This window comes from Carcharhinus amblyrhynchos, chromosome 8 (genome assembly GCF_965287045.1).
Source record: "Carcharhinus amblyrhynchos chromosome 8, sCarAmb.v2.hapA, whole genome shotgun sequence".
Taxonomy (NCBI): domain Eukaryota; kingdom Metazoa; phylum Chordata; class Chondrichthyes; order Carcharhiniformes; family Carcharhinidae; genus Carcharhinus; species Carcharhinus amblyrhynchos.
Window position 1 is genome coordinate 41,785,067 of NC_137331.1, and position 24,740 is coordinate 41,809,806.

Below are 24,740 nucleotides of genomic sequence, written 5' to 3' on the forward strand. Positions count from 1 at the left end.
GAAAATGAAAGTTAACGATGGTTAAAATGACATCAGCTTGCCAGCCAGACAGCTGTTTCTCTCTCTTCCTGTGTCTACAACGGCTTCTGGCATCAGTCCATCTGCCTGTTCCATGTGCCTCACCCTCAGTTTACACTACAGAACACCGATCATATACACTTCCCGCTGCACTGATTACCAGGCTAAGGCATTGAGTTTAAGTGTCATGATGTTGTCGCGCTCTACATACACTGTGGTTTGTTTTAAGGGGTTGATGCTGGTTTGGTTCCCCTTAGCCTGGGGACAGTGAACAGCGATTTTCCCGAGATGTCCAAAGCTATGAAGGACAGACGGGGAAGGAGGATCAGTAATCATTCAACATAAGTTTAAGATCATTGGTGAAGAAAAGCCTAGTGTTAGCTGTGGCTCAGTGGATGGCACACCCACCTTTTCTTATTCATTCATGGGACATGGTTATCGCTGGCAGGCCATCATTTATTGCCCATCCCTAGTTGCCCAAGGGCAGTTGAGAGTCAACCACATTGCTGTGGCTGTGGAGTCACATGGAGGCCAGACTGGGTAAAGGCGGCAAATTTCCTTCCCTAAAGGACATTAGTGAACCAGACGGGTTTTTCCAACAATCGACAATGGTTTCATGGTCATCAGTAGATTCTTAATTCCAGACTTTTTTAATTCAACTCAAACTCCACCATCTGCCATGGGGGGATTCGAACCCTGATCCCCAGAACATTAGCTGGGTTTCTGGATTCATACCACTGGGCCATCACCTTCCCGAATAACTCCCTCTACAACAGCAGCTTCTGAGTTCAGGGCCCACTCCAGGACTTGGGCACACAAATTGAGGCTCACGCTCCAATGCAGTTCTGAGCAAATGCAGCACTGTCAGTGTTGCTGAATTTGACTGATTTACTAAAGCCCTGTCTGCCCTGACGGGTGGGTGAGGAAGATTTGCTGGCACCATCGCAGAAAACAGCAGGGCATCCTGTATCAATATTTGTCCCTCAGTCAACCTCGCAACCAATCAGGTTGCCTGGTCATGAGCACATTGCTATTTATGGGAGCTTGCTGTGTACAAATTGGCTGCTGGATTGACTCCAGCAATTACATTTCCATTTTCATTGGCTGTAAAGTGCTTTGAATTGTCCGGTGAATGTGAAACGTGGTCTGAGTCCAAGTCATTTCTTCCTTTCAGTGAGGTGGTACACTCCGACTTATTGTGAGCTGGAACATGCTGACTGAAAGGACGGATTCAATAAAGTGAATTAACATAGAAACTACATGCAGGAGTAGCCATTCGGCACTTCAAGCCTGTTCCGTGCCATTCAAGATAATCATGGCTGATCCTCCATCTCAACACCACACTCCTGTTTTCTCCCTATGTCCCTCGATGTCACTAAAACCTAAAGATCTATCTCTGTCTCTCTTGAATACATTCAGTTACTTGGCCTCCACACCGTTCCGTGGTCGAGAATTCCACAGGTCTCCGCCCTCTGAGTGAGGAAATCCTGCCCCATCTCAGCCCTGAATGATCTACCCCGCATCCTGAGACTGTGTCCCCTGGTTCTAGATTCCCCAACCAGGGAACACATCCTCCCTGCATCTTGTCTGTCCAGCCTTGTTAGAATTTATACATCTCAATCAGATCCACTTTCATCCTTCTGAACTCTAAAGTGAATATAGACACAGTCGAACCAATGTCTCCCCACAGGACAGTCCTGCCAATCCTGGTATCAGCACTCCCTCTATGGTAAGTATATCTTTTCTTAGGCAGGGAGACCAAAAGGGGCAGCACAGTGGTTAGCACTGCTGTCTCACAGCGCCAGGGACCCGAGTTCAAATCTAGCCTCGAGTGACTGTGTGGAGTCTGCACCTTCTCTCCCCATGTCTGCGTGGGTTTCCTCTTGATGCTCCAGTTTCCTCCCACACTCCAAAGATGTACAGGTTAGGTTGATTGGTCATGCTAATTGCCCCTTAGTGTCCCAAGATGTGTAGGTTAGGGGGATTAACAGAGTGACAACATAGTGTTACGAGGATTGTTGTTGGTGCAAGCTTGATGGGCCGAATGGCCTCCTTCTGCACTGTAGGGATTCTATTCAATGAAAATTGTACGCAACACTCCAGACGTGGTCTCACCAAGGTCCTGAATAACTGCAGTAAGAATTCAATGATTGAAGAAGGGGAAAGGGCTGTTGGGAAGGGCAGCAAAGTGCAACCAGCACAGGCATGATGGGCCCAATGGCCTCCTCACTGCTGTACTGTTCTATCATTCTACATTGCTTACTCGTTAAATAACAATAAAATCGCCTTAAACACAAGATTCGACTGTGAAACTCAGTAAGGTGCTTTGATCTGCATCATGCGTATCGCTTTCATTTACCACAGGGCACAGAAAACAAAAGAACCCCAGAAAGAAACATCACTTAAAAGAGGATTGATATATATATATATTATAATTGAAAGCAGATGTTTCAGGAGAAGCCTAAAGGAACTCGCTTTTAATTTTGACCTTCCCGGGGGAGCTTTGTTGACTGCAGCAATGTATATCTGCAGCAACCTATACCATCATTCCTCACTGCCATCATTACATTCTTTTTAAAGCATCTACAGGATATATATATAAACATATATTGACGAATCATATAGGTAGCATGTTGTGTACTCTGCAGTTTGAAGGTCCACTCCCCGTGTATATAGAACCTGGTTTGCAGTGAGTGTAAGAGCCAAAGGCTGCTACAGGACATAATACTTCCTGTCACTTGATTAAAAAATAATAATCTTTCAACAGTGCTTCCCGTGTCTGCAACAGTAAATTTAATTGAATCCCAGCAGTGCAGAAGGAGGCCATTTGGTCCTTCGAGTCTGCACTGGCTGTCTGGCAGAGCGTCTTAACCAGGTAAAGCCCCCCCACCCTGCCTCCTAACCCCACGCATTTACTGAAATAATCCCCCAACCTGCACCTCGTTGGACACTAAGGGGCAATTTTGCTTGGCCAATCCACCTAACCTGCACATCTTTGGACACTAAAGGACAATTTAGCATGGCCAATACACCTCACGTGCATATCTTTGGAGTATGGGAGGAAACCGGAGCTCCCGGAGGAAACCCATGCAGACATGGGGATAATGTGCAAACTCCACACAGACAGTAACCCAAGTCAGGAATTGGATCCCTGGCACTGTGGGGCAGCAGTGCTCACCACTGTGCCACCGTGCCATATTAAACTGTGCCTGCTCATATGTTCATTTCCTGTTCTTCTCTGGGTTGCAACTAGGGCTGAATTACTTGTCCCACAATTTGCATTTTTCAGGATTGACTATTCTGCAATTTTCATTTTGAGTCCTTAAATCGCAAACTCCGCAACCCTTGCCATTGATTCTCCTCCCAATGCCTGTCATTGTCTCAGGCTCAACAGTATTACCACTGTTGCCTGCTGTGTTCAAATGTATTCCTGGAGGTCTTATCATATGACACCCCACAAATCCCTACTCACCAGCTATTCATAGGCCAACACATCCATTTTTGTGATGCACTACCTTCCTAGATCAATTGGAAGATACAAAGACTCATAACCCAATTGGATGACAATGAATGGACAGAGAGGAGATTCACTGGGCTGATTCCTAGGATGAAGGGGTTGTTCAATGAGGAAAGGTTGAGCAGGTTAGCCTACATTCATTGGAGTTTAGAAGAATGAGAGGTGATCTTATCAAAATATATAAGATGCTGTGGGAGATGCTGGTCCAGGGATGGTTCCCCTTGTGCAGAAATCTAGAAACTGGGAGGGCACAGTTTCAAAACAAGGACTCCCCTATATGTGCTGTATATGAGGAAGGATTTCTTCTCCCAGAGAGTCGTTAGTGTTTGGGATTCTATTCTCTAGGGAGAGTGGAGGCTGAAGTCATTGGATATAATCAAGGTCGAATTAGACAGATTTTTGATTGACAAGGGAATGGAGGGTCATGGGGGGCAGGCAGGAACGTGGAGCTGAGGCCACAATCAGATCAGCCATGATCTTATTAACTGGCAGAGCAGATTTGAGGGGCCAAATGGCCTACTCCTGCTCTTCGTATGTTCTAATGTTCTACCCCAATTCTTTGTGACATCAGGGTTTGATTCAGCACCAAGCTGAGGTACCAACTGCCATCCTTTCAATCATACGGATCAACTATGCCCGCCTTTGTAACATTATCCGCTCCATCCCATTGTTTGCTGAATGCCTCAACCAAACTTTTCAGTGTGTGAATCACTGGGTAACAACACCTTGTAAGAACACAGATGGAAAACTGGAACCTGTAGACCTCAAGAGCATAGATCTTAGGGGCACTAACAGGGGCATTGCAAAGATAAGGACTGGTATGAGGGAGGGGCAATCTCTGAAATGAAGTGGGGCAGCATGACGAAATTGAAAACAGGAAGGATAAGGTATGGATGGAAGAGTAAGAAACATGGAAACTAGAAGCAGGAATAGGCCATTTGGCTCTTTGAGCTTCCTCCACCATTCATTTTGATCATGGCTGATCATCGAATTCAATATTCTGATCCCCTCTTCCCTCCATATCCCTTGATCCCTTCAGTCCCTAAGGCTATATCTAATTTCTTTTGAAAACCACGCAAGAAATGGGAGTATTGATGAGCTGGAGTGTAGGACTCCTGTGACTGACACAAAGGAAGCTTCTCAGACAAGAATAGAAGTGGTTACAATGTCTGGGAATGAATTGAACCACATATGAAGGGTGCTAGATCTTAGACATGGATGAACTTCAGAAAGCGTCATCAGAAAGATGAGGGAGTGGAAACCAGTTATTGTTCATTTCCACTGTTGCAGAAAACCACAATTAGCAAGCAGAAATAGATGAGAGTCACTGATCAATCCAGAAGGGAATTCAGAAGAAACCTCTTCGCCCAGGGAGCGGTGAGAATGTGGAACCCACTCCCACAGGGTGTGGTTGAGATGACTGGTGTTTTGATTTGATTTGATTGTTTCTTGCTCGCCATATAGCATACCATTCATAGAAAAAGAAAGAAGAGTGCAGAATGTAGGGTTACAGTCATAACTAGGGTGTAGTGAAAGATCAACTTAATGCAAGGTAAGTCCATTCAAAAGTCTGATGGTAGCAGGGAAGAAGCTGCTCTTGAATTGGTTGGTACGTGTCCTCAGACTTTTGTATCCTTTTCCCGACGGAAGAAGGTGGAAGAGAAAATGTCTGGGGTGCGTGGGATCCTTGCTTATGCTGGCTGCTTTGGTGAGGCAGCGGGAAGTGTAGACAGAGTCAATGGATAGAAGACTGGTCTGCATGATGGATTGGGCTACATTCATGACCTCTTGTAGTTTCTTGTAGTCTTGCACAGAGCAGGAGTCATATCAAGCTGTGATACAATCAGAAAGAATGTTTTCTATGGTACATCTGTAAAAGTTGGTGACAGTCGTAGCCGACATGCCAAATTTCCTTAGCCTTTTAAGAAAGTGGAGGGATTGGTGGGCTTTCTTAACTATAGTATCAGCATGGGGGGAACCAGGACAGGTTGTTGGTGATCTGGACACCTAAAGACTTGAAGCTCTCAACCATTGACCACTGATAGACACCCTACTGTGATAATCATAGATTGTAAAATCAGTCATGCGACACAAATCCTAAAATGATAACCTCAGTTTTATGTCAACGGAGTGAAATAACAAGCACTTTATTTTTAAATTTCAGACTTTTTAAAATATAAAAGCAGGACATTTAAGTACCTTGACAGCTCCCTGGTTGAAATGGGGTTTAAATGATTTGAGAGCTTGGCACTTCTGAAGAGTTTATCCATTTTTTATGCACATCCATGTCTACTATTAACAATCCCAAAGGGCACCTTATCTCTTCCAAAGGACAACATACTCTCTCCTGAAGATTTTCCTCCTCAGAAGTGTATCCTGCTTCTCCAAGAATTTCTTATAGGGATCAACCTTCTCCTGGAAAGTGTAAAGCCCAGAGGACATCCCCCTCCACCCTCCCCACCCCCCTCCCTCATTCTACCGACACTCCCCTCCTCACCCTGGTGAAACTTATGGGTACCAGGTTGAAAGGTGGGGACTTCAGGAGATGGGACTCAGGCACTTTTTTGACTAAGTCAGGGAGCCTCTGTGTCTGTGTGGAAATGATGTGGAGATGCCGACGTTGGGCTGGGATAAGCACAGTAATAAGTCTCACAACACCATGAAAACTCAGGCCTCAAGCCCCTACCCACAGTGCAATGTCTCAAAGCAAGATATTTCCTGAGCCCGGTATACAATGCAACGGGAAGTGTATATGATTGGTGTTCTATAGTGTGTACAGAGGGTGAGGGAAGATCAGAGACACATGGAACAAGCAGATGGACTGATGCCAGAAGCTGCTATAGACACAGGAAGAGAAACAGCTGTCTGGCTGGCAAGCTGATGTCATTTTAACCATCGTTAACTTTCATTTTCCACATCTTTAATTAAAATGTTTCTGTGGAATATTGCTGTAAAAACAAATCATTAACTGAACTTATTACTTTCTTGTTTGTGCATATCTGTGTGATTGTCAATATTTTTCCGTCTGTGAGGGTTTGTGCGAATGTGTCTTTCTACATGTATGTCTTTTGTTTGTTATATTTGTGTACATATACCTATGTTTATCTGTGAGTGTAAACCTGTGCATATCTGTGTTTGTATTGGTGTACATATCTGTGTGTTGTTATCTGTGTGTCTACCTGTGTGTGTATCTGTGTGTGTGTGTATCTGTGTGTGTGTATCAGTGTGTATATCAGTGTGGTGTATATCTGTGTGTGTAAAGCAGTGTGTATATCAGCACTTATGTCAGTGCTTCTATCTCACTGCCATACTCCCACATTCTCCCCATACCCATTGACACATTTAGAGTCTAGAAATCTATCTATTTCCTTCTTAAATATATTCAGTGAATTGGCTCCACAACTTTCTATAGTAGATAATTCCACAGATTCATCACTGTCTGAGTGAAGAAGTTTCTCCTCATCTCAGTCCTAAATGACCCACCTGTATCCTGAGACTATGACCCCTTGTTCCAGACACCACTCCCCCAGCCAGAGGAAACAACACCCCTGCATCCAGTCTATCCAGCTCTGTCAGAATTTTGTACATTTCAATCAGATCCTCCCTCGTTCTTGTAAACTCCAGTGAATACAGGCCCAAATGATCCAATCTCTCCTCGTACAGTAATCCTGCCATCCCAGGAAGTCATTGGAGTACACTAATAGCTACAGTAACAACAAAATGAAAACACTCTGTTGAGATTATAACATGGCTCATTTACACTTTCTAGAAGTGACTTACATTCATACATAGGGATTCATCTCTGCAAACAAAAGGAATGTGTTCCAGCCATGCACCTCTTTTGAATTTCCTGGAAGCTTGTGGATCTTCTCATTCCTTATCCCTTTCTCCATGGCAACACCTTAACCAATCAGATTCAAGTTGCCAACCAATCAGCACCCTTTTCTCCTGCAATATAAGTTGTTGTGACTGTTTGAAATTTGGTATTCTTGCATTTGTCCTGATGAGTGCAAGATGAAAAGCTTTGGCAACATGTCTCTCTTTACAGCAAGGTTCAAGTCACAATTATTACTCATACCTAAATGTTCAATTATACGTATTCAGGGATAAGGAGTAGAAAGGGTAGAGTTGAAGTACAGATCAGTGTCTAGAGAAACTCTGTGACTGGATCCTGTACTTCTTAACTCACAGACCAGAATCAGTAAGGATAGGCAACAGAACCTCCTCTATGATCGTCCGGTGTCCCACAAAGCTGTGTTCTTGGTCCCTTACTATACTCCTTATACGCCTATGACTGTGCGGCCAAATTCCCTTCCAATTTGATTTTCAAGTTTGCTGACGACACCACCGTTGTGGGTTGGATCTCAAACAATGATGAGACAGGATACAGGAATGAGATAGAGAATCTGGTGAACTGGTGCAGCAACAATAATTCCTTCAGTGTCAACAAAACAAAGGAGATTGTCATCGACTTCAGGAAGCGTAAAGGAGAACATGCCCCTGTCTACATCAACGAGGACGAAGTCAAAATTGTCGAAAAGCTTCAAGTTTTTAAGTATTCAGATGATCAACAACCTGTCCTGGGTCCTCCCATGCTGACACTATAGTTAAGAAAGCCCACCAATGTCTTTACTTTCTCAGGAGGCTAAGAAAATTTGTCATGTCAGCTACAACTCTCACTAACCTTTACAGATGCACCATTGAAAGCATTCTTTCTGGTTGTATCACAGCTTGGTATGGCTCCTGCTCTGACCATGACAGCAGGAAACTACACAGGGTTGTGAATGTAGCCCCATCCATCACTGAAACCAGCCTCCCATCACTGAATCTGTCTACACTTCCCAATGCCTCGGCAAAGCAGCCAGCATAATTAAGAGCCCAACACACCTAAGACATCCTTACGTCCGCCTTCTTCCACCTATGGGCAGCAATGTAGCACATTGGTTAGTACTACTGTTTCATAGCGCCAGGGACCCAGGTTCGATTCCTGGCTTGGGTTACTGTGTAGAGTTTGCACATTCTCCTCGTGTCGGTGTGAGTTTCTTCTGTTCTGAAAGACGTGCTGGTTAGATGCATTAACCCAAACAGGCACCAGGGTGTGGTGACTTGGGGAATTTCACCATAACTTCATTGCAGTGTAAGCCTTACTTGTGACTAACAGATAAAACTTAACTTTCAGGAAAAAGATATAAAAGCCTGAGGTCACGTACCAACTGATTCAAGAACAGCTTCTTCCCTGCTGCTGTCAGACTTTTGAATGGACCTACCTTGCATTAAGTTGATCTTTCTCTACACTATGACTGTAACACTACATTCTGCACTCTCTCCTTTCCTTCTCTATGAATGGTATGCTTTGTATGAATCGCGTGCAACAAATAATACTTTTTGCTGTATACTAATACTTGTGACAATAATAAATCAAATCAAACCAAATCAAATCAGATTTGACATCAGGGAAGAGAACTTTGAGAGGAGATTGATAAAACTGATGATGCGGTAGAGTCGAATCCAGAGGATCCCTACAGTCCAAAAAGCACTTTGAGTCTGCACCGACTCTCCAACAGGGCATCTTACCCTGGCCCTATCCCCATTACCCATGTATTTACCCTGAGCATCCCCCTAACCCCGCACATCTGTGGAGTGTGGGAGGAAATTGGAGCACCCGGAGGAAACCCACGTAGGCATGGGGAGAATGTGCAAACTCTACATAGGCAGTGACCCGAGGCTGGAATCGAACCTGGACCCTGGCGCTGTGAGGCAGCAGTGCTAACCACCGATGTGGAGAAATTGTTCCCATTGGTAGAAAGGTTGATAACCAGAGGGCACCGGTTTAAAATGATTGGTCCTAAAACTAACAGTGACTTGAGGAAAAGCGCAGCAAGTGTTCGGGTCTGGAACACGCGGCCTGAGGGTGTGATGGCAGCAGAATCAATCGGGGTTTTTATAGGGGGGGGTGGATTGGATATAAGTATCTGAGGGGAAAAGAAAGTGCTGAAGTAAGATTGAGTGGGATGACCTGAGCTGCTGCTGCAGTGAGCTAGTATGGACGTGGTGGGCTGAATGGTCCTCTGTGCTGTAACCATGTTAGGAACCTGTGAAACAAAGGCTAGAAATTAATTAAAGAGACATGTATAATTAGCTGCTGGCTGGCACGTACCCGCAGTGCTGTCTTATCCTGGCTCCAACCCAAATTGTTGTAAATCGTTTTGCTGTTTAGTCAGAGTTTCTTTCACTGATTCTGAGACATTTTGCTTTTTTTTTTCTCTTCCCTCTCTCTCTCTGCATGATCTTAATATATCTCCTCCGGTTTAAACAGGCAGCCTTGTCAGCATTCGACTGCAGCTGCACTGGGCAATGAAAGGGGCTTTCTGCTTCTGTGTCCTGAAGCGACGCGCTTTGACACAGTTTGATAGAAGCCTCAAGGAGGCTCCTGACGAGGTTTGGTATTCACCCTGAGAGCAGTTGGCAACAGTTAGTGCCTTGAATAAAAGGGGGAGTTTCACACACGAGCCACCAGCTCTGGCATGGCAGGGCCTCGTTCACCTGCACGTGTTTAGTTAAACTATTCTCCACGATCAAGATGCAAGATGAAATTCTGCTTAAATGCATTGGCATGGTAGATGCACAATACATTGACAAACTACTCCATCTACTGGTTACATTCTGCAAGTGGCCAGAATGGGAAAGGATGGATTTTTCCATACAATGGAATCGTTGGCCGGAATTTTACCGCCCCGCCTGCTATGGGAATCGGAGCGAGCCAGGGGCGGACCGTAAAGAGGTCCGTTGACCTCAGGCGGGATTTTAAGGTTTTGGAAGGAGCGAAGCCATAATAGAATCCCTACAGTACAGAAGGAGGCCATTCTGCCCATCCAGGTTGCACCGACAACAATCCCACCCAGGTCCTATCCCTGTAACCACATATATTTATCCCACTAATCCCCCTGGCACTGTGAGGCAGCCATGTTAACGGCTGTGCCTTCATGTCAGGAGGGCTAGAATACAAAAGCAGGGATGTATTTCTAAGGCTGCATAAGTCTCTGGTCAGACCCTATTTGGAGCATTGTGGGCAGTTTTGGGCCCCATAGCTAAGGAAGGATATGCTGGCCTTGGAAAGGGTCCAGAGGAGATTCATAAGGATGATCCCTGGAATGAGGAACAGTTGAGGACTCTGGGACTGTACTTGTCGGAGTTTAGAAGGATGAGAGGGGATCTTATTGAAACTTACAGGATACTGCGAGACCTGGATATAGTGGACATGGAGAGGACGTTTTCACTAGTAGGAAAAACTAGAACCAGTGGGCACAACCTCAGGCTAAAGGGACGATCCTTTAAAACAGAGTTGAGAAGGAATTTCTTCAGCCAGAGAGTGGTGAATCTGTGGAATTCTTTGCTGCAGAAGGCTGTGGAAGCCAGGTCATTGAGTGTCTTTAAGACAGAGATAGATTGATTCTTGATTAATAAGGGGATCAGGGGTTATGGGGAAAAGGCAGGAGAACGGGGATGAGAAAAATATCATCCGTGATTGAATGGTGAAGCAGACTGGATGGGCCGAATGGCCTAATTCTGCTCCTATGTCTTATGATCTGTGCCACTGTGCCATCCAAACTATACTGTAATGTAGGAAATGCAGCAACAAATTTTATACACAGCAAGTTCCCACAAACAGCAATATGGTAACAACTAGATATTCAGTTTGTGTACAGGATTATTCTCATGCTGTTTTACTGATCATGGGTGCGTATATCATGTGATGAAAATGTTCCATGTCTTCCCCAGCTTCCCTCTCCCCCAAATAATACGAGGATTTGCTGAACATTGTTTGAAGATCTGGAAATCTGGAATATTTACCCTCCCATTAGTCCTATAAGTTATTGTGCACCATGGCCTCTGGCCCCTTATCTCTATCACTGTATTAAATGTGTAGTATTGATAGTAAGCCTTTGGCAAATTGTGAATATAATCACTGTGTGACTGATTACATTGTCAGCTGTAGCCTGGTGTCTAATGCTCTCTTCTCTGAGGTTCTGGGTTCTCTTCAGAAACCTATGCCCAAAGATCCAGGCCAATGCGAGAGAGAGGGAGTGCTGCATGTTGGAGGCGCTGCCTCTCAGTCAAGGTGTTAAACCAGAGCACAAACTTTCCCTGTCAACTGGATGTGGAAGTTCCCACAGTAAATATTGGAAGAGGCGAGAGGAATTCCCTTGGTCCCTGTCAATCACTCAAGCTAAACCAGATTGTTTGGACATTATCTCAAGTGTGACCATAACGACCAGGACGAAGTAACCGGACGCTTTCTACTTCTCATCCCCAAGTCATCTCCTGGCAGAGGAAAATCCAGGACAGGATGAGAGAAAAAAAACTTCAAAAAGTTCTCCAATTCTTTCCTCAGCTAAAGAAAACCAATCCAGCAGATCATAACAGGTGGCACAGTGGTTAGCACTGCTGCCTCACAGCATCAGGGACCCGGGTTCAATCCCTGGCTTGGGTCACTGTCTATGCAGAGTCTGCACGTTCTCCTCATGTCTGCACGGGTTTCCTCTGGGTGCTCTGGTTTCCTCTCACAGCCTGAAAAATGTGCTGGTTAGGTGCATTGTCCACATTGAATTCTCCCTCTGTGTCCCCGAACAGGCACCGGAGTGTGGCAGCTGGAGGAATTTCAAAGTAACTTCATTGCAGTGTTAATGTAAGCCCTGCTTGTGACACAAATAAATAAACTTTTTGAAAAAGCTGACTAAAGAGATTGGCCTGGATTCCTGCTTTTATTCACTGGTTCCTGCAGAAACAAAGCACATGGTGACAGATGATAATAGAATCTGATTTCACTATGAGATGTGTAACTCCCTGCCAGCATTGTGCGTCCAGAATCAAATTGCGCGCCAAAATGTAAAATACACAAATGCTCAGAGCACATTCCTTGCAGTGAAATAAGATACAAATCTTCATTATTACCACCTTGAATCCACAGTCAATGTTCCAGCAGACACACACTTCAGATGCATTCAGCTGCCATTCCTCTGATATTCCAAACCAGACATTTATTCATCTGTGTCACTTTTAATCTATTTAATGCTTCAACTAAAATAGCAGACATTTCATCCACATCACGCTCATTGCTGAGAAGGCCAGTATCTACGGATTTGCCTCTTGGGAAGAGGATGGTTCTTCCTGAAGCACTGTAGGTCTTGTACTCATGATGTGGAGATGCCGGCATTGGACTTGGGTAGGCACAGCTAGTAGTCTCACAACACCAGGTTAAGGTCCAACAGGTTTATTTGGTAGCACGAGCTTTCAGAGTGCTGCTCCTTCATCAAGTGAGCACCTGATGAAGGGGCAATGCTCCAAAAGCTCGTGCTACCAAATAAACTTCTTGGACTTTAACTTGATGTTGTGAGACTTCTTACTGTGTCTTGTGCTCAATCTGCCCCTACACTGCAGCTAGAAAGGGAGTTAGGAATAGCCCCTTGGAGCAAAGGATTTTGCCATGAAAACTATTCATTCTGAATTTATTCAAATGCTAAGTAATTGCCCCAATGGGTTCGTTCAGTTAAGTGGATAGCTTGGTGAAATTGGGGTGGCCTTCCTCAGTTTAGAGAAGATTGAGAGGAGATCCATTCAAAAACCATGACAGTCCCAGAAACAGCGGAGAGGGAGGAAACATTCCCATTGGTGGAAGGATTGAGAACCGGAGGATGCTGGTTTACAGAAATTGGGAAAGACAGCATGAGGGGAAAATCTTTTTATCAGCATGTGGGTTAGGATCTGGAATGCCCTGCCAGGGCTTGGAGTATATTTAATCATGGCTTTCAGAAGGGAGTTGGATCACCTGGGGGAAATTGGGACCAAGTATGCTGTTCTTGCGGGTTTGACACAGACTCAACAGGATAAATGTGTTGTCGTCATTCCGTGATTCTAGTGGTAATTTCAGTCTTTGTAAAATAACAAGGACAGCATGATAGCATAGCAGTTAGCACTGCTGTCTCATAGCACTAGAGGCCCGGATTTAATTCCAGCCTCGGGACACTGTGTGGAGTTTGCATGTTCTCCCCGTGTCTGCATGGGTTTCCCCCAGGTCCTCCAGTTTCCTCCCAAACTCCAGAGATGTGTGGGTTAGGTGGATTGGCCATGTTAAATTGCCCCTGAGTGAGGGGGATTAGCCCGGGTAAATGTGTGGGGTTACAGGGATAGAACCTGGGTGGGATTGTGGTCGGTGCAGACTCGATGGGCCGAGTGGCCTCCTTCTGCACTGTAGGGATTCTATTCTGTTCCACTGATGGCATTTCACTGGCGGTAAAGCACTTTGAGATGTCTGACAGCCATGAAAGACACTAGATAAATGTAAGTCTTTCTTTTTCTGTGCGGTAGCAAGGAAGGCGGCTTCACACCATACCCAACTCAAAGACAATAAAAACTAAAACAAAGCCTGCTGTGAAAGATGGCCACTGGCTGATTGGCTGATTGGTGATTGGTGATTGGCTGATTGGTGGTTGGTGAGTGGCTGATTGGCTGCTTGACTGATTGGCTGATTGGCAATTGGCTAACTGGCTGATTGGTTGACTGGGCTGCCCCTGTTTCTGAATGGCTAAGATCTAATTTGACTCCTGATTCGTTCTGACAGAAACAGTCAGCCAGATCCTTCTTCAAAAGGGGGCAATTTTAACACATTCATCTATCAAAGGAACTATCAACATTTGGAGTGACTCTGGGGGGAGGGGGAGCAGTTTTCCTGTCCTGCCCACCATGGGAATTGTAGCTGGGGCGGGGGCAAGGGTGAGGCCGGGGGGCAAGGCGACGGTGCGGGCGGGGAATCATGGAAAGGTCCATTGACCTTGGGTGGGATTTTCTGATTTTGGGGCGGGCTCGTCAGGAAATTCCTGCCTCGAGTTTTACATTCTGACGGATTTCACTCCCTCCCCCACTGAAGGCAGCATTGAGCAGAGTGTAAATCTCATGTTCCATCATCAATGCCATCCTTCAACACTTGAGACTCCCCCTTGGGGAACTGGAATTTTGTTTACCCCAGAGTTGTGTCTCTTTAAGTCCCCACACCCAATGCTCCTGACGAAAGCCTTTTTAAAACACCATTCCCCTTGGCCCTGTATAATTCTGCAAACTCATACCTGCCAACCCCTGACACCCTCAAGTCCAATGGCTAACTGCAGGTCATAGGTTGATGGCTTGGCAAGTGATGTGAAGAAGAACTATTTAGACAGCAAGTGGTAATGAGCAGGAACTCACAAACTGACAAAGCAGCTGGAACCCGAGCCAATGGATGAATTCGATAAGAAATTTTAAAGTTTATTTATTAGTGTCGCGAACAGGCTTATGTTAACACTGCAATAGTCTAGGGGATTTTCACGGTAGCTTCATTGCAGTGTTAACATAAGCCTGAGTAAACTTTAAAGTTACTGTGAAAACCCCCTACACATTCGGAAGTCTACACTGAGGGAGAATTTAGCACAGCCAATGCACCGAACCTGTACGTCTTTCAGACTATGGGAGGAAACCAGAGCATCCGGAGGAAATCCACACAGACAAGGGGAAAACACGCAGACAGTGACCCAAGCCGGGAATTAAACCCGGGTCCCCGGCGCTACAAGGCAGCAGTGCTAATCACTGTGCCACCATGCTGCCAATTTGGTGAGCACTTAAAGATAGACATGGCTATACGGAGAGAGCTGAGCACTGGGAATGACTGGGTTGCCCAACTGAGAGCTGCTATTGACTCAATGGGCCAAATGGCCTTGTTTAGTCCAGTAAATGACTCAGTGAACAATACTTACTCAGAGAACAGGATGCATAAAGTGCCATCAAAGGACTGTTAAAACCTGACTCAGAAACTTTGCCTGAAGTTCAAAAACTGAAATCTGGATGAATTTGTCTGTGTTTTATTAAACCCAGTCACCTTATAAAAACTATCCGTTGAGAGAGAAATGTGGTAATTATTATCAGTGCTGGAGAGGGGAGCCCGTAAGACCCCATGTATCTTCCTGCCTTCTGCTGTAGCTAGTTTGTCTCCTACTGGCCAAACTTTATTGGGAACAGAGATCAGTTAGTGAGTCAGCTGTCTAAACGGATTGCCAGATGAACAAAAAAACTTTCTCCCATGATTCTAAATCGCACAAAATCATTCCAACATGTTCAGCACAGTGTAAGGTTGCTGATTGAGTTGGAACCCAAGATTTGTCCTGAACCTTTATACTTAGATGGGAGGCCGGCACAGCGCCCACCCCAACGGAAGGGGAACCAGAGACATTAGAAGTTTCCGGAACCCTCCAAGATTGTCCAATGGTTTTCAGGAATTGACACACCTCCCGGACCCATGCATAGCCATGATTTTCAAACACCCACATCCCCGTGCCCCATTTCCTCCCCCCACCCCGTTTCCTCCCCTTCACTTATCCCCAGCACCCAGAGCTTTCTTCCTATTGAAAAATCAATCTGATTGAACCGAGGGTCTCCACCCCTCCCTGCTCACCCCCCCTTCTCAACTTACAACTGTTACTGACCCATTCTTCAGTCAAGAATCCCTCCCCCAACTCCACCCAGCCCCTGCCTGAAACACTCCAAATAATAACAGCTAATTTTAACTTCCAGCCACAGTATAGTACGGACCCCGTACTGATCTCACTGGTCCAAGTTCAATCCGCAAAACTGAAGCATGACTTCAGCCCAAATTGTCTAAGCTAGTGTTCATGTTCCACACAAACCTTCTCCCGCCCTCATCACTCCCCCCTAAATACCTAAAGCTCTCCTAAATACATCATCACTCTCTGCTTCAACTAGTGAGTGTGGCAGGTTCACCATTCTCTGCTTTCACTATTGGTCCAAGTTGAGGCATTAAGAAATACGTCAAATAGAAACCTGCCCAGACTTGACTACCCTCCCTATCTCTGTAACCTCCCCCAGCCCTTATACCCCCTCCCTATCTCTGTAACCTCCTCCAGCCCTTACACACCTCCCTATCTCTGTAACCTCCTCCAGCCCCTACAATCCTCCCTATCTCTGTAACCTCCTCCAGTCCCTACATCCCTCCCTATCACTGCAATCTCCTCCAACTCCTACACCCCCTCCCTATGTCTGTAACCAGCTTCTGTAACCCCCCTATCTTTGTAACTTCCTCAAATTCCAGAAACCCTCCCTATCTCTGTAGCCTTCTCCAACCCTACACCCTCCCTATCCCAGTAACCTCTACTAACCCCTATAACCCTCCCTATCTCTGTAAAATCTACCAGCCTCTTTAACTTCACTATCCTGTAACCACTACCAGTCCCTACACCCCTCCCTATCTCTAACTTCCTCCAGCCCCTACAACCCTCCCTATCTCTGTAACTTTCTCAACTCCAGGAAACCCTCCCTATTTCTGTAACCTCCTCCAACCCCTACAACCCTCCCTATCTCAGTAATCTTCCCCAGCACCTACACCCCGCCTTATCTCTGTAACCTCCTCCAGCCCTTACACCCCTCCTTATCTCTGTAACCTCCTCCAGCCCTTACACCCCTGCTTATCTCTGTAACCTCCTCCAGCCCTTACACACCTCCCTATCTCAGTAATCTTCCCCAGCACCTACACCCTCCCTATCTCTGTAACCTCCTCCAGCCCCTACACTCCTCCCTATCTCAGTAACCTCCTCCAGCCATTACACACCTCCCTATCTCTGTAACCTCCTCCAGCCCCTACACCCCTCCCTATCTCAGTAACCTCCTCCTGCCCTTATCCACCTCCCTATCTCTGTAACCTCTTCCACTCCCAACAACCGTCCTTACCTCTACTCTCCATCAGTTTTATAATCCATCTAAATCTCTTTATTTTTCCATTTCTGGCCTCTTGCACATCCTTTGTCCAGCACTTGGCCAGTCTTCAGTTGCTGAGGATGTAGGCTCTGGAATTCATTCCATATCTGTCAACATTTCCACTTCCTCTGCAAAGCCACTCCTTACAAACCTATCATTTAGAGCAGGCTTTTGGTCAACTGTCCCAATAGCAACCAATGTGATTTGATGTTGGTTTGCAATGAAAGCCCTTGGGGATTATTACTGCTGTTGTGCGCAGGACAAATGCAATGTCAGGTTGTTGTGAACAAATTATCAAAAATATCAGCTTTTTACAAGCGACATGGAATCACTCATAATAACAAAAAAAACTTATAATTGAGATACAGTCAAACTACACGGTAAAGAAACAGTCAAAATACATGGTGAGGATACAGTCAATCTACATGATGAGGACACAGTCAAACTACACAGAGAGGATACAGTCAAGCTACACGGTGAGGATACAGTCAAACTACATGGTGAGGATACAGTCAAACTACACAGAGAGGATACAGTCAATCTACACGGTGAGGATACAGTCAAACTACATGGTGAGGATACAATCAAACAACTCAGTGAGGATACAGTCAAACTACATGGTGAGGATACAGTCAAACTACACAATGAGGATATAGTCAAACTACGTGGTGAGAGTCAAACCACACAGTGAGGATACAGCCAAACTACTCGGTGAGGATACAGTCAAACTACATGGTGAGAATACAGTCAAACTACACAGTGAGAATACAGTCAAACTACATGGTGAGGATACAGCCAAAATACACATTGGGGATACAGTCAAACTACATGGTGAGGATACAGCTAAACTACACAGTGAAGATACAGTCAAACTACAGTGAGGATACAATCAAACTAATGGCAGGATACAGTCAAACTACACATGGAGGATACAGTCAAACTACACAGGGAGAATACAGTCAAACTACATGGTGAGGATACAATCAAACTACACAGTGAGGATACAGTCAAACTAACAGCAATGCTACAATCAAACTACACAGGGAGGATACAGTCAAACTACACAGTGGGGATACAGTAAAACTACACAGAGAGGGTACAGTCAAACTACACAGGGAGGATACAGTCAAACTACACAGAGGGGGTACAGTCAAACTACACAGACAGGATACAGTCAAAACTACACAGGGAGGATACAGTCAAACTACACAGGGAGGGTCAGTCAAACTACATGGTGAGGATACAGTCACACTACACAGGATGATACAGTCAAACTACACAAGGAGAATATAGTCAAACTACACAAAGAGGATGCAGTCAAACTACACAGAGAGGATACAGTCAAACTACACAGTGAGGATACAGTCAAACCATACAGTGAGGACATAGTCAAGCTACACAGAGGGGATACAGTCAAACTGCAACATTGAAAATACAGGCAAACAACACAATGCGGATACTGTCAAACTTCATAGAGAGGAAATGGTCAAACTGCACAGTGAGGGTACAGTCAAGCTACGCAGTTGGATACAATCAGACTACACAGAGAGAATACAGTTAAACTACACAGTAAGGATACAGTCTAACTACAGAGTGAGGAAATGGTCAAATTACACAGAGAGGATACAGTAAAACTACACAGCGAGGACACACTCAAACAAGATTTGGATAAAGTCAAATTACAACATTCATAGAATCCCTATGGTACAGAAACAGGCCATTTGGCCCATCAAGTTTACAACAATCTCTCCCAGGCCCTATTCCACATATTTATCCTGCCAATCCCCCAACATTAGGGTCAATTTGGCATGGCCAATCAACCTAACCCACACATCTTTGGACAGAGAACACAGTCAAACCACAGCTTCCAGTATCTCCTATTGGGAGCAATTGTAAAGGCCAAAGTACATTCACAGTTATTCCGGTCCTCAATGTTAAATATTTTTGTCAAATGAATGGCCAATTTTTTCCTTTTCCTCTCTGGCAAATATAAAACTAAAGATTAATAACCTCTCCTTGGGCTACACATACTGAATGCTTAGGCTATTTTTTCATCATTTCCAAAAGGAGCAACAGCAGTAACCAGAAAAACAGCACAATTTACTAGAATATAGTCCAGGCTAAGGGACATCAGTTATCTTGAGAGAAAGGAAATTGCTCTCCTTAGAAAGGAGAAAGTTAAGGGGAATATTGTATGATGTGTCTGCATGCCATTGTAATGTAAAAGTGCTCAGCAAAGCCACAATTAATGTGGGACTAACACTAGTCCACAATATGATGTGCAGAGTCACATGGCAATGTACTTAGATAGAACCCTCTCGAAGCAGCGTGATAAGGAGAGGTAGCAGTATGCATGGCATTTATTTATTAGTCACAAGTAGGCTTACATTAACATTGCAATGAAGTTACTGTGAAAATCCCCTAGTCATCGGCACTTGTTTGGGTACACTGAGGGAGAATTTAGAATGACCAATGCACCCTAACCAGGACATCTTTTGGCCTGTGGGAGGAAACTGGAGCACCTGGAGGAAACCCACGCAGACACGAGGAGAATGTGCAAACTCCACACAAACAGTGACCCAAGGCAGGGTGGCAGTAGTGTTAACCATTGTGCCACCATGCCACCCTTGAACTGGGATCCGTATATATTTAAAAATTAACACTGTTTAAACACACACGTCTCAAGATCTCAATAATTGAGACATCGCAAAGGAACCTATTACATAACATGGTTGGCAGTGGTCACGTGAGATGAATGATGATTGTTTAATTCCATATCCATGCTGCCAATGTCCTTTTTATTCTGTGGGCTTTGACTTTACTGATAAGCCTGGAATGTGGCAATTTATCAACTTCCTTTTGGAAGTTCAAGTACTGCAATGACCACATCAAAAACTCAGCCAAGCGAGTTAAACACAAATCTGTGCTGGTTATCTCCAAATAATCCACATATGTCCAAATTACTATTAATTTTGTTCCAGATTAATATTTGTAAGGCTTTTCTCATCGTTGAAGTTAATCTGATTAATTAGTAGGAGCTGGATTTACCTCTGCTACCATTTTAACAGATTTCCTCTGTACCCTCTCAGGGTTTTGCAGGTAGTTGCTAATTTCTTATTCATTTGTTCATGGGGCATGGGCATCACTGGCTGGTCAGCATTTATTACCCATCCCTGAGGGCAGTTGAGAGTCAGCCACATTGCTGTGGCTCTGGAGTCACATGTAGACCAGACCAAGTAAGGACGGCAGATTTCCTTCCCTAAAGGACATTAGTGAACCAGATGAGTTTTTCCAACTATTGACAATGGTTTCATGGTCATCAGTAGATTCTTAATTCCAGATATTTTTTATTGAATCCAAATTCCACAATCTTCCATGGCAGGATCCTGGGGCCCCAGAACATTCGCTGAGTTTCTGGATTAATAGTGTCACGATAATAACACTAGGCCACCACCAATAAACAAGGAAAGATTTTCCAGAAACCTTTCCAAACTGCAATGTGAGAATAATCATGATGTTTGTTGAGGTTTAAATATTGGCCAGAACATGAGAGAGGGAACTCCCCTAGCTCTCCTTTAAAATGCTGACCATTAGATCTTTTCTATCAACCTGAGAGGGCAGGCAGGTCCTTTGTTTAACATCTTATTGATAAGACAGCACCTCTGACAATGCAGCACCCCTCAGTACTGTTCTGAGAGTATCGATCTGAATTCTGTTCTCCAAATCTCCGCATTATGACTTGAACCCACAATCTTCTGACCCGGACAAACAGAGAGAGTGAGACAATGGGTTGGAATTTCCTACAAACTTGAGGACTCTACTGTTGGATCCAAATGGGGTCCTGATCGTCACTTGCTGTTAACAGGATACAATCAACAACCTCCAAGGGGTGGCCTTGGCTCCTGCTCTGACCAAAACCACAAGAAACTGAAAAGATTTGTGAATGTAGCCTAGTCCATCACGCAAACCAACCTCCCATCCATTGACTGTCTACACTTCCCGCTGCCTTGGAAAAGCAGCCAACATAATCAACGTCTCCACGTACCCCAGATGTACTGGGCGAGATTTTCTGGTCATGTTTGCCCTGAAACAGGATAACCCTGCCTGAGGTCAATGGACCTTCCATGGTCTGCCCCTCACCTACTACAATTCCCATGGCAGGAAAATTTGCCCCCACTCTCTTCCACCTTCTTCCACCGGGAAAAAGATACAAAAGTCTGAGATCACGTAGCAACCGACTCAAGAGCAGCTTCTTCCCTGCTGCCGTCAGACTTTTGAATGGACCTACCATTTTGAATGGATGGTGAGTCTGGGAAAAGATGTGTAGATAGATTGTAACTAGTTTGATCACGTTGAGATCAAAAAGGAGGAAATATTGGGGTTCTTGAGAACCATTAAGGTAGACAAGTCCCCAGGGCCTGATGGATATACCCTAGAATACTGAGAGAGGCAAGGGAGGAAATTGCTGGGGCCTTGGGAATAATCTTTGTATCCTCACTGGCTACAGGGGAGGTTCCAGAGGATTGGAGAATAGCCAATGTTGTTCCTTTGTTTTAGAAGGGTAGCAAGGATAATCCAGGAATTACAGGCCGGTGAGCCTTACATCAGTGGTAGGGAAATTGCTGGAGAGGATTCTTCAAGACAGGATTTATTCCCACTTGGAAATAAGCGGATGTATTAGTGAGAGGTAACATGGTTTTGTGTAGGGGAGGTCGTGTCTCACTAACTTGATTGAGTTTTTCGAGGAAGTGACAAGGAAGATTGATGAGGGTAGGGCAGTGGATGTTGTCTACATGGATGTCAGTAAGGCCTTTGACAAGGTCCCTCATGGCAGACTGATGTAGAAGGTGAAGCCACATGGGATCAGAAGTGAGTTGGCAAGGTGGATACAAAACTAGCTCGGTCAAAGAAGATAGAGGGTAGCAGTGGAAGGATGTGTTTCTGAATGGAGGGCTGTGACAAGTGGTGCTCCTCAGAGATCAGTGCTGGAACCTTTCCTCTTTGTAATATATATATAAATGATTTGGAAGAAAATGTAACTGGAATGATCGGTAAGTTTGCGGACGATGAAAGGATTGGTGATTTGTGGATAGCAATGAGGACCATCAAAAGATACAGCAGGATATAGATTAGTTGGAGACTTGGGTGGAGGGAAGGCAGATGGAGTTTAATCTGAACAAATGTGAGGTAATGCATTTTGGAAGGTCTAATACAGATAGGAAATATACAGTAAATGGCAGAACCCTTAGGAATATTGATAGGCAAAGGGATCTGGGTGTACAGGTACACAGGTCATTGAAAGTGGCAATGCAGGTGGAGAAGGTAGTCAAGAAGGCATACGGCATGCTTGCCTTCATCGGCCGGTGTATTGAGTTTAAAAATTGGCAAGTCATTTTGCAGCTTTATAGAACCTTATCTAGGCCGCACTTGGAATATAGTGTTCAATTCTGGTCGCCACACTACCAGAAGAATGTGGAGGCTTTGGAGAGGGTACAGAAAAGATTTACCAGGATGTTGTCTGGTATGGAGGGCATTAACTATGAGGGGAGGTTGAAGAAACTTGGTTTGTTCTCACTAGAGTGACGGAAGTTGAGAGGAGATCTGATAGAAGTCTACAAGATTATGGGAGGTATGGACAGACTGGATAGTCAGAAGCTTTTTCCCATGTGGAAGGGTTAATTACTAGGGGGCATAGTTTTAAGGCGCGAGGGGCAAGGTTTAAAGGAGATGTATGAGGCAGATTTTTTACACAGAGAGTAGTGGGTGTCTGAAACTCGTTGCTGGGGGAGGTAGTGGAAGTGGACACGGTAGTGACTTTTAACAAGTGTCTTGACAAGTATATGAATAGGATGGGAATAGAGGGATACGGTCCCCGGAAGTGGAGGGGGTTTTAGTCCAATCAGGCAGCATGGTCGGGACAGGCTCAGGGGGCCGAAGGGCCTGTTCCTGTGCTGTAATTTTCTTTGCTCTTTGTACCTCACAGTAAGTTGATCTTTCTCTACACCCTAGCTATGACTGTAGCACTACATTCTGTACTCTCTCCTTTCCTTCTCCCCTATGTACTCTACGAATGGTATGCTTTGTCTGTATAGCGTGAAAGAAACAATACTTTTCCCTGTATACTAATACACGTGACAATAATAAATCAAATCAAATCCTATTCTCTGGATCTTCACTCACCGGCCAGTTAAGGAACACCTCAGGTCTGGAACCCCATTGGCTCTGCCAGGTGCTGAGGCCGATTGGAAACTGAAACCGTGTTGTAAAGTGGAGACTCCTTCTCTGGGCTACACAGCACTGTAAAAAATACAAGATGGAGGCCAGCAGGTCCCCTTTGCTGGGTTGTGATTGGCTGGGATTGTGACCTTTCATTCCCCAGGGCCTTGGCATTGAGAAATGGAGACTGGGCCTCCAATGTCCCTTCCATTCTGCCACAGGGGGTCTGTCTCCATTGAGCTGGGTACTCTGAACATGGCGCAGGAGAAGGGGGGCTGTTCTGCCAATGGGAAAATGGCAACAAGGTCGCATAAATGCCCTTAACAGACAGACAGAGAGAGACAAACAGACAGAGAGAGAGGGAGAGTGAGAGAGAGGGACAGACAGACAGAGAGGGAGAGTGAGACAGACAGACAGACAGAGAGGGAGAGTGAGAGAGACAGACAGACAGACAGACAGAGAGGGAGAGTGAGAGAGACAGACAGACAGACAGAGAGGGAGAGACAGACAGAGAGAGAGGGAGAGAGGGAGAGACAGACAGACAGACAGAGAGGGAGAGACAGAGAGAGATGGAGATGGATACAGAGAGGCAGAGACAGACAGAGAGAGAGAAACAGAAAGAGATAGAGAGAGAGATGGATATGGAGATAGAAAGGCAGAGAGAGAAACACACAGAGAGACAGAGACAGACATACAGGAAAGACAGACACAAAAAGAGAGAGAGGCAAACACGTTCACAGAGAGAGGGAAAAATAGACAGACTGAGAGGGAGAGTGATATTGGAATAGCAGCTGACATATTTATTAATCTGGCTGAGATCACAGTTGGAAGTCTGATCATTAGGTAAGGGGTGGGCTATGGCCTGTACCCCTGCTTCTGTCAAAGCAAGCACGCTGCTCTGTAATGTGTCGTGACAGCACAGCAGTGGCAGCAGGATACACGGATGTTTAAGTAGCAACAAGCAGCTAAGCCAGCGGGAGAACGGCCCGGCAGAAAGAGTTAGATAATATCAGGGACTAGCTCAGAATTCCTGCAAATAATACTCTTGATAAGTGGATAAGACACTGGAACTGACTGTTCACTGAGGAGGAACCAGCTGGGACAAAATGTGGGGGTGGGGGGAGATATTCCTGCCTCCTTCCTGCCCACTTTCCCAGACAGGGGAGTTTTTGCTTGCGAGCTTAAGCGCCTTTTT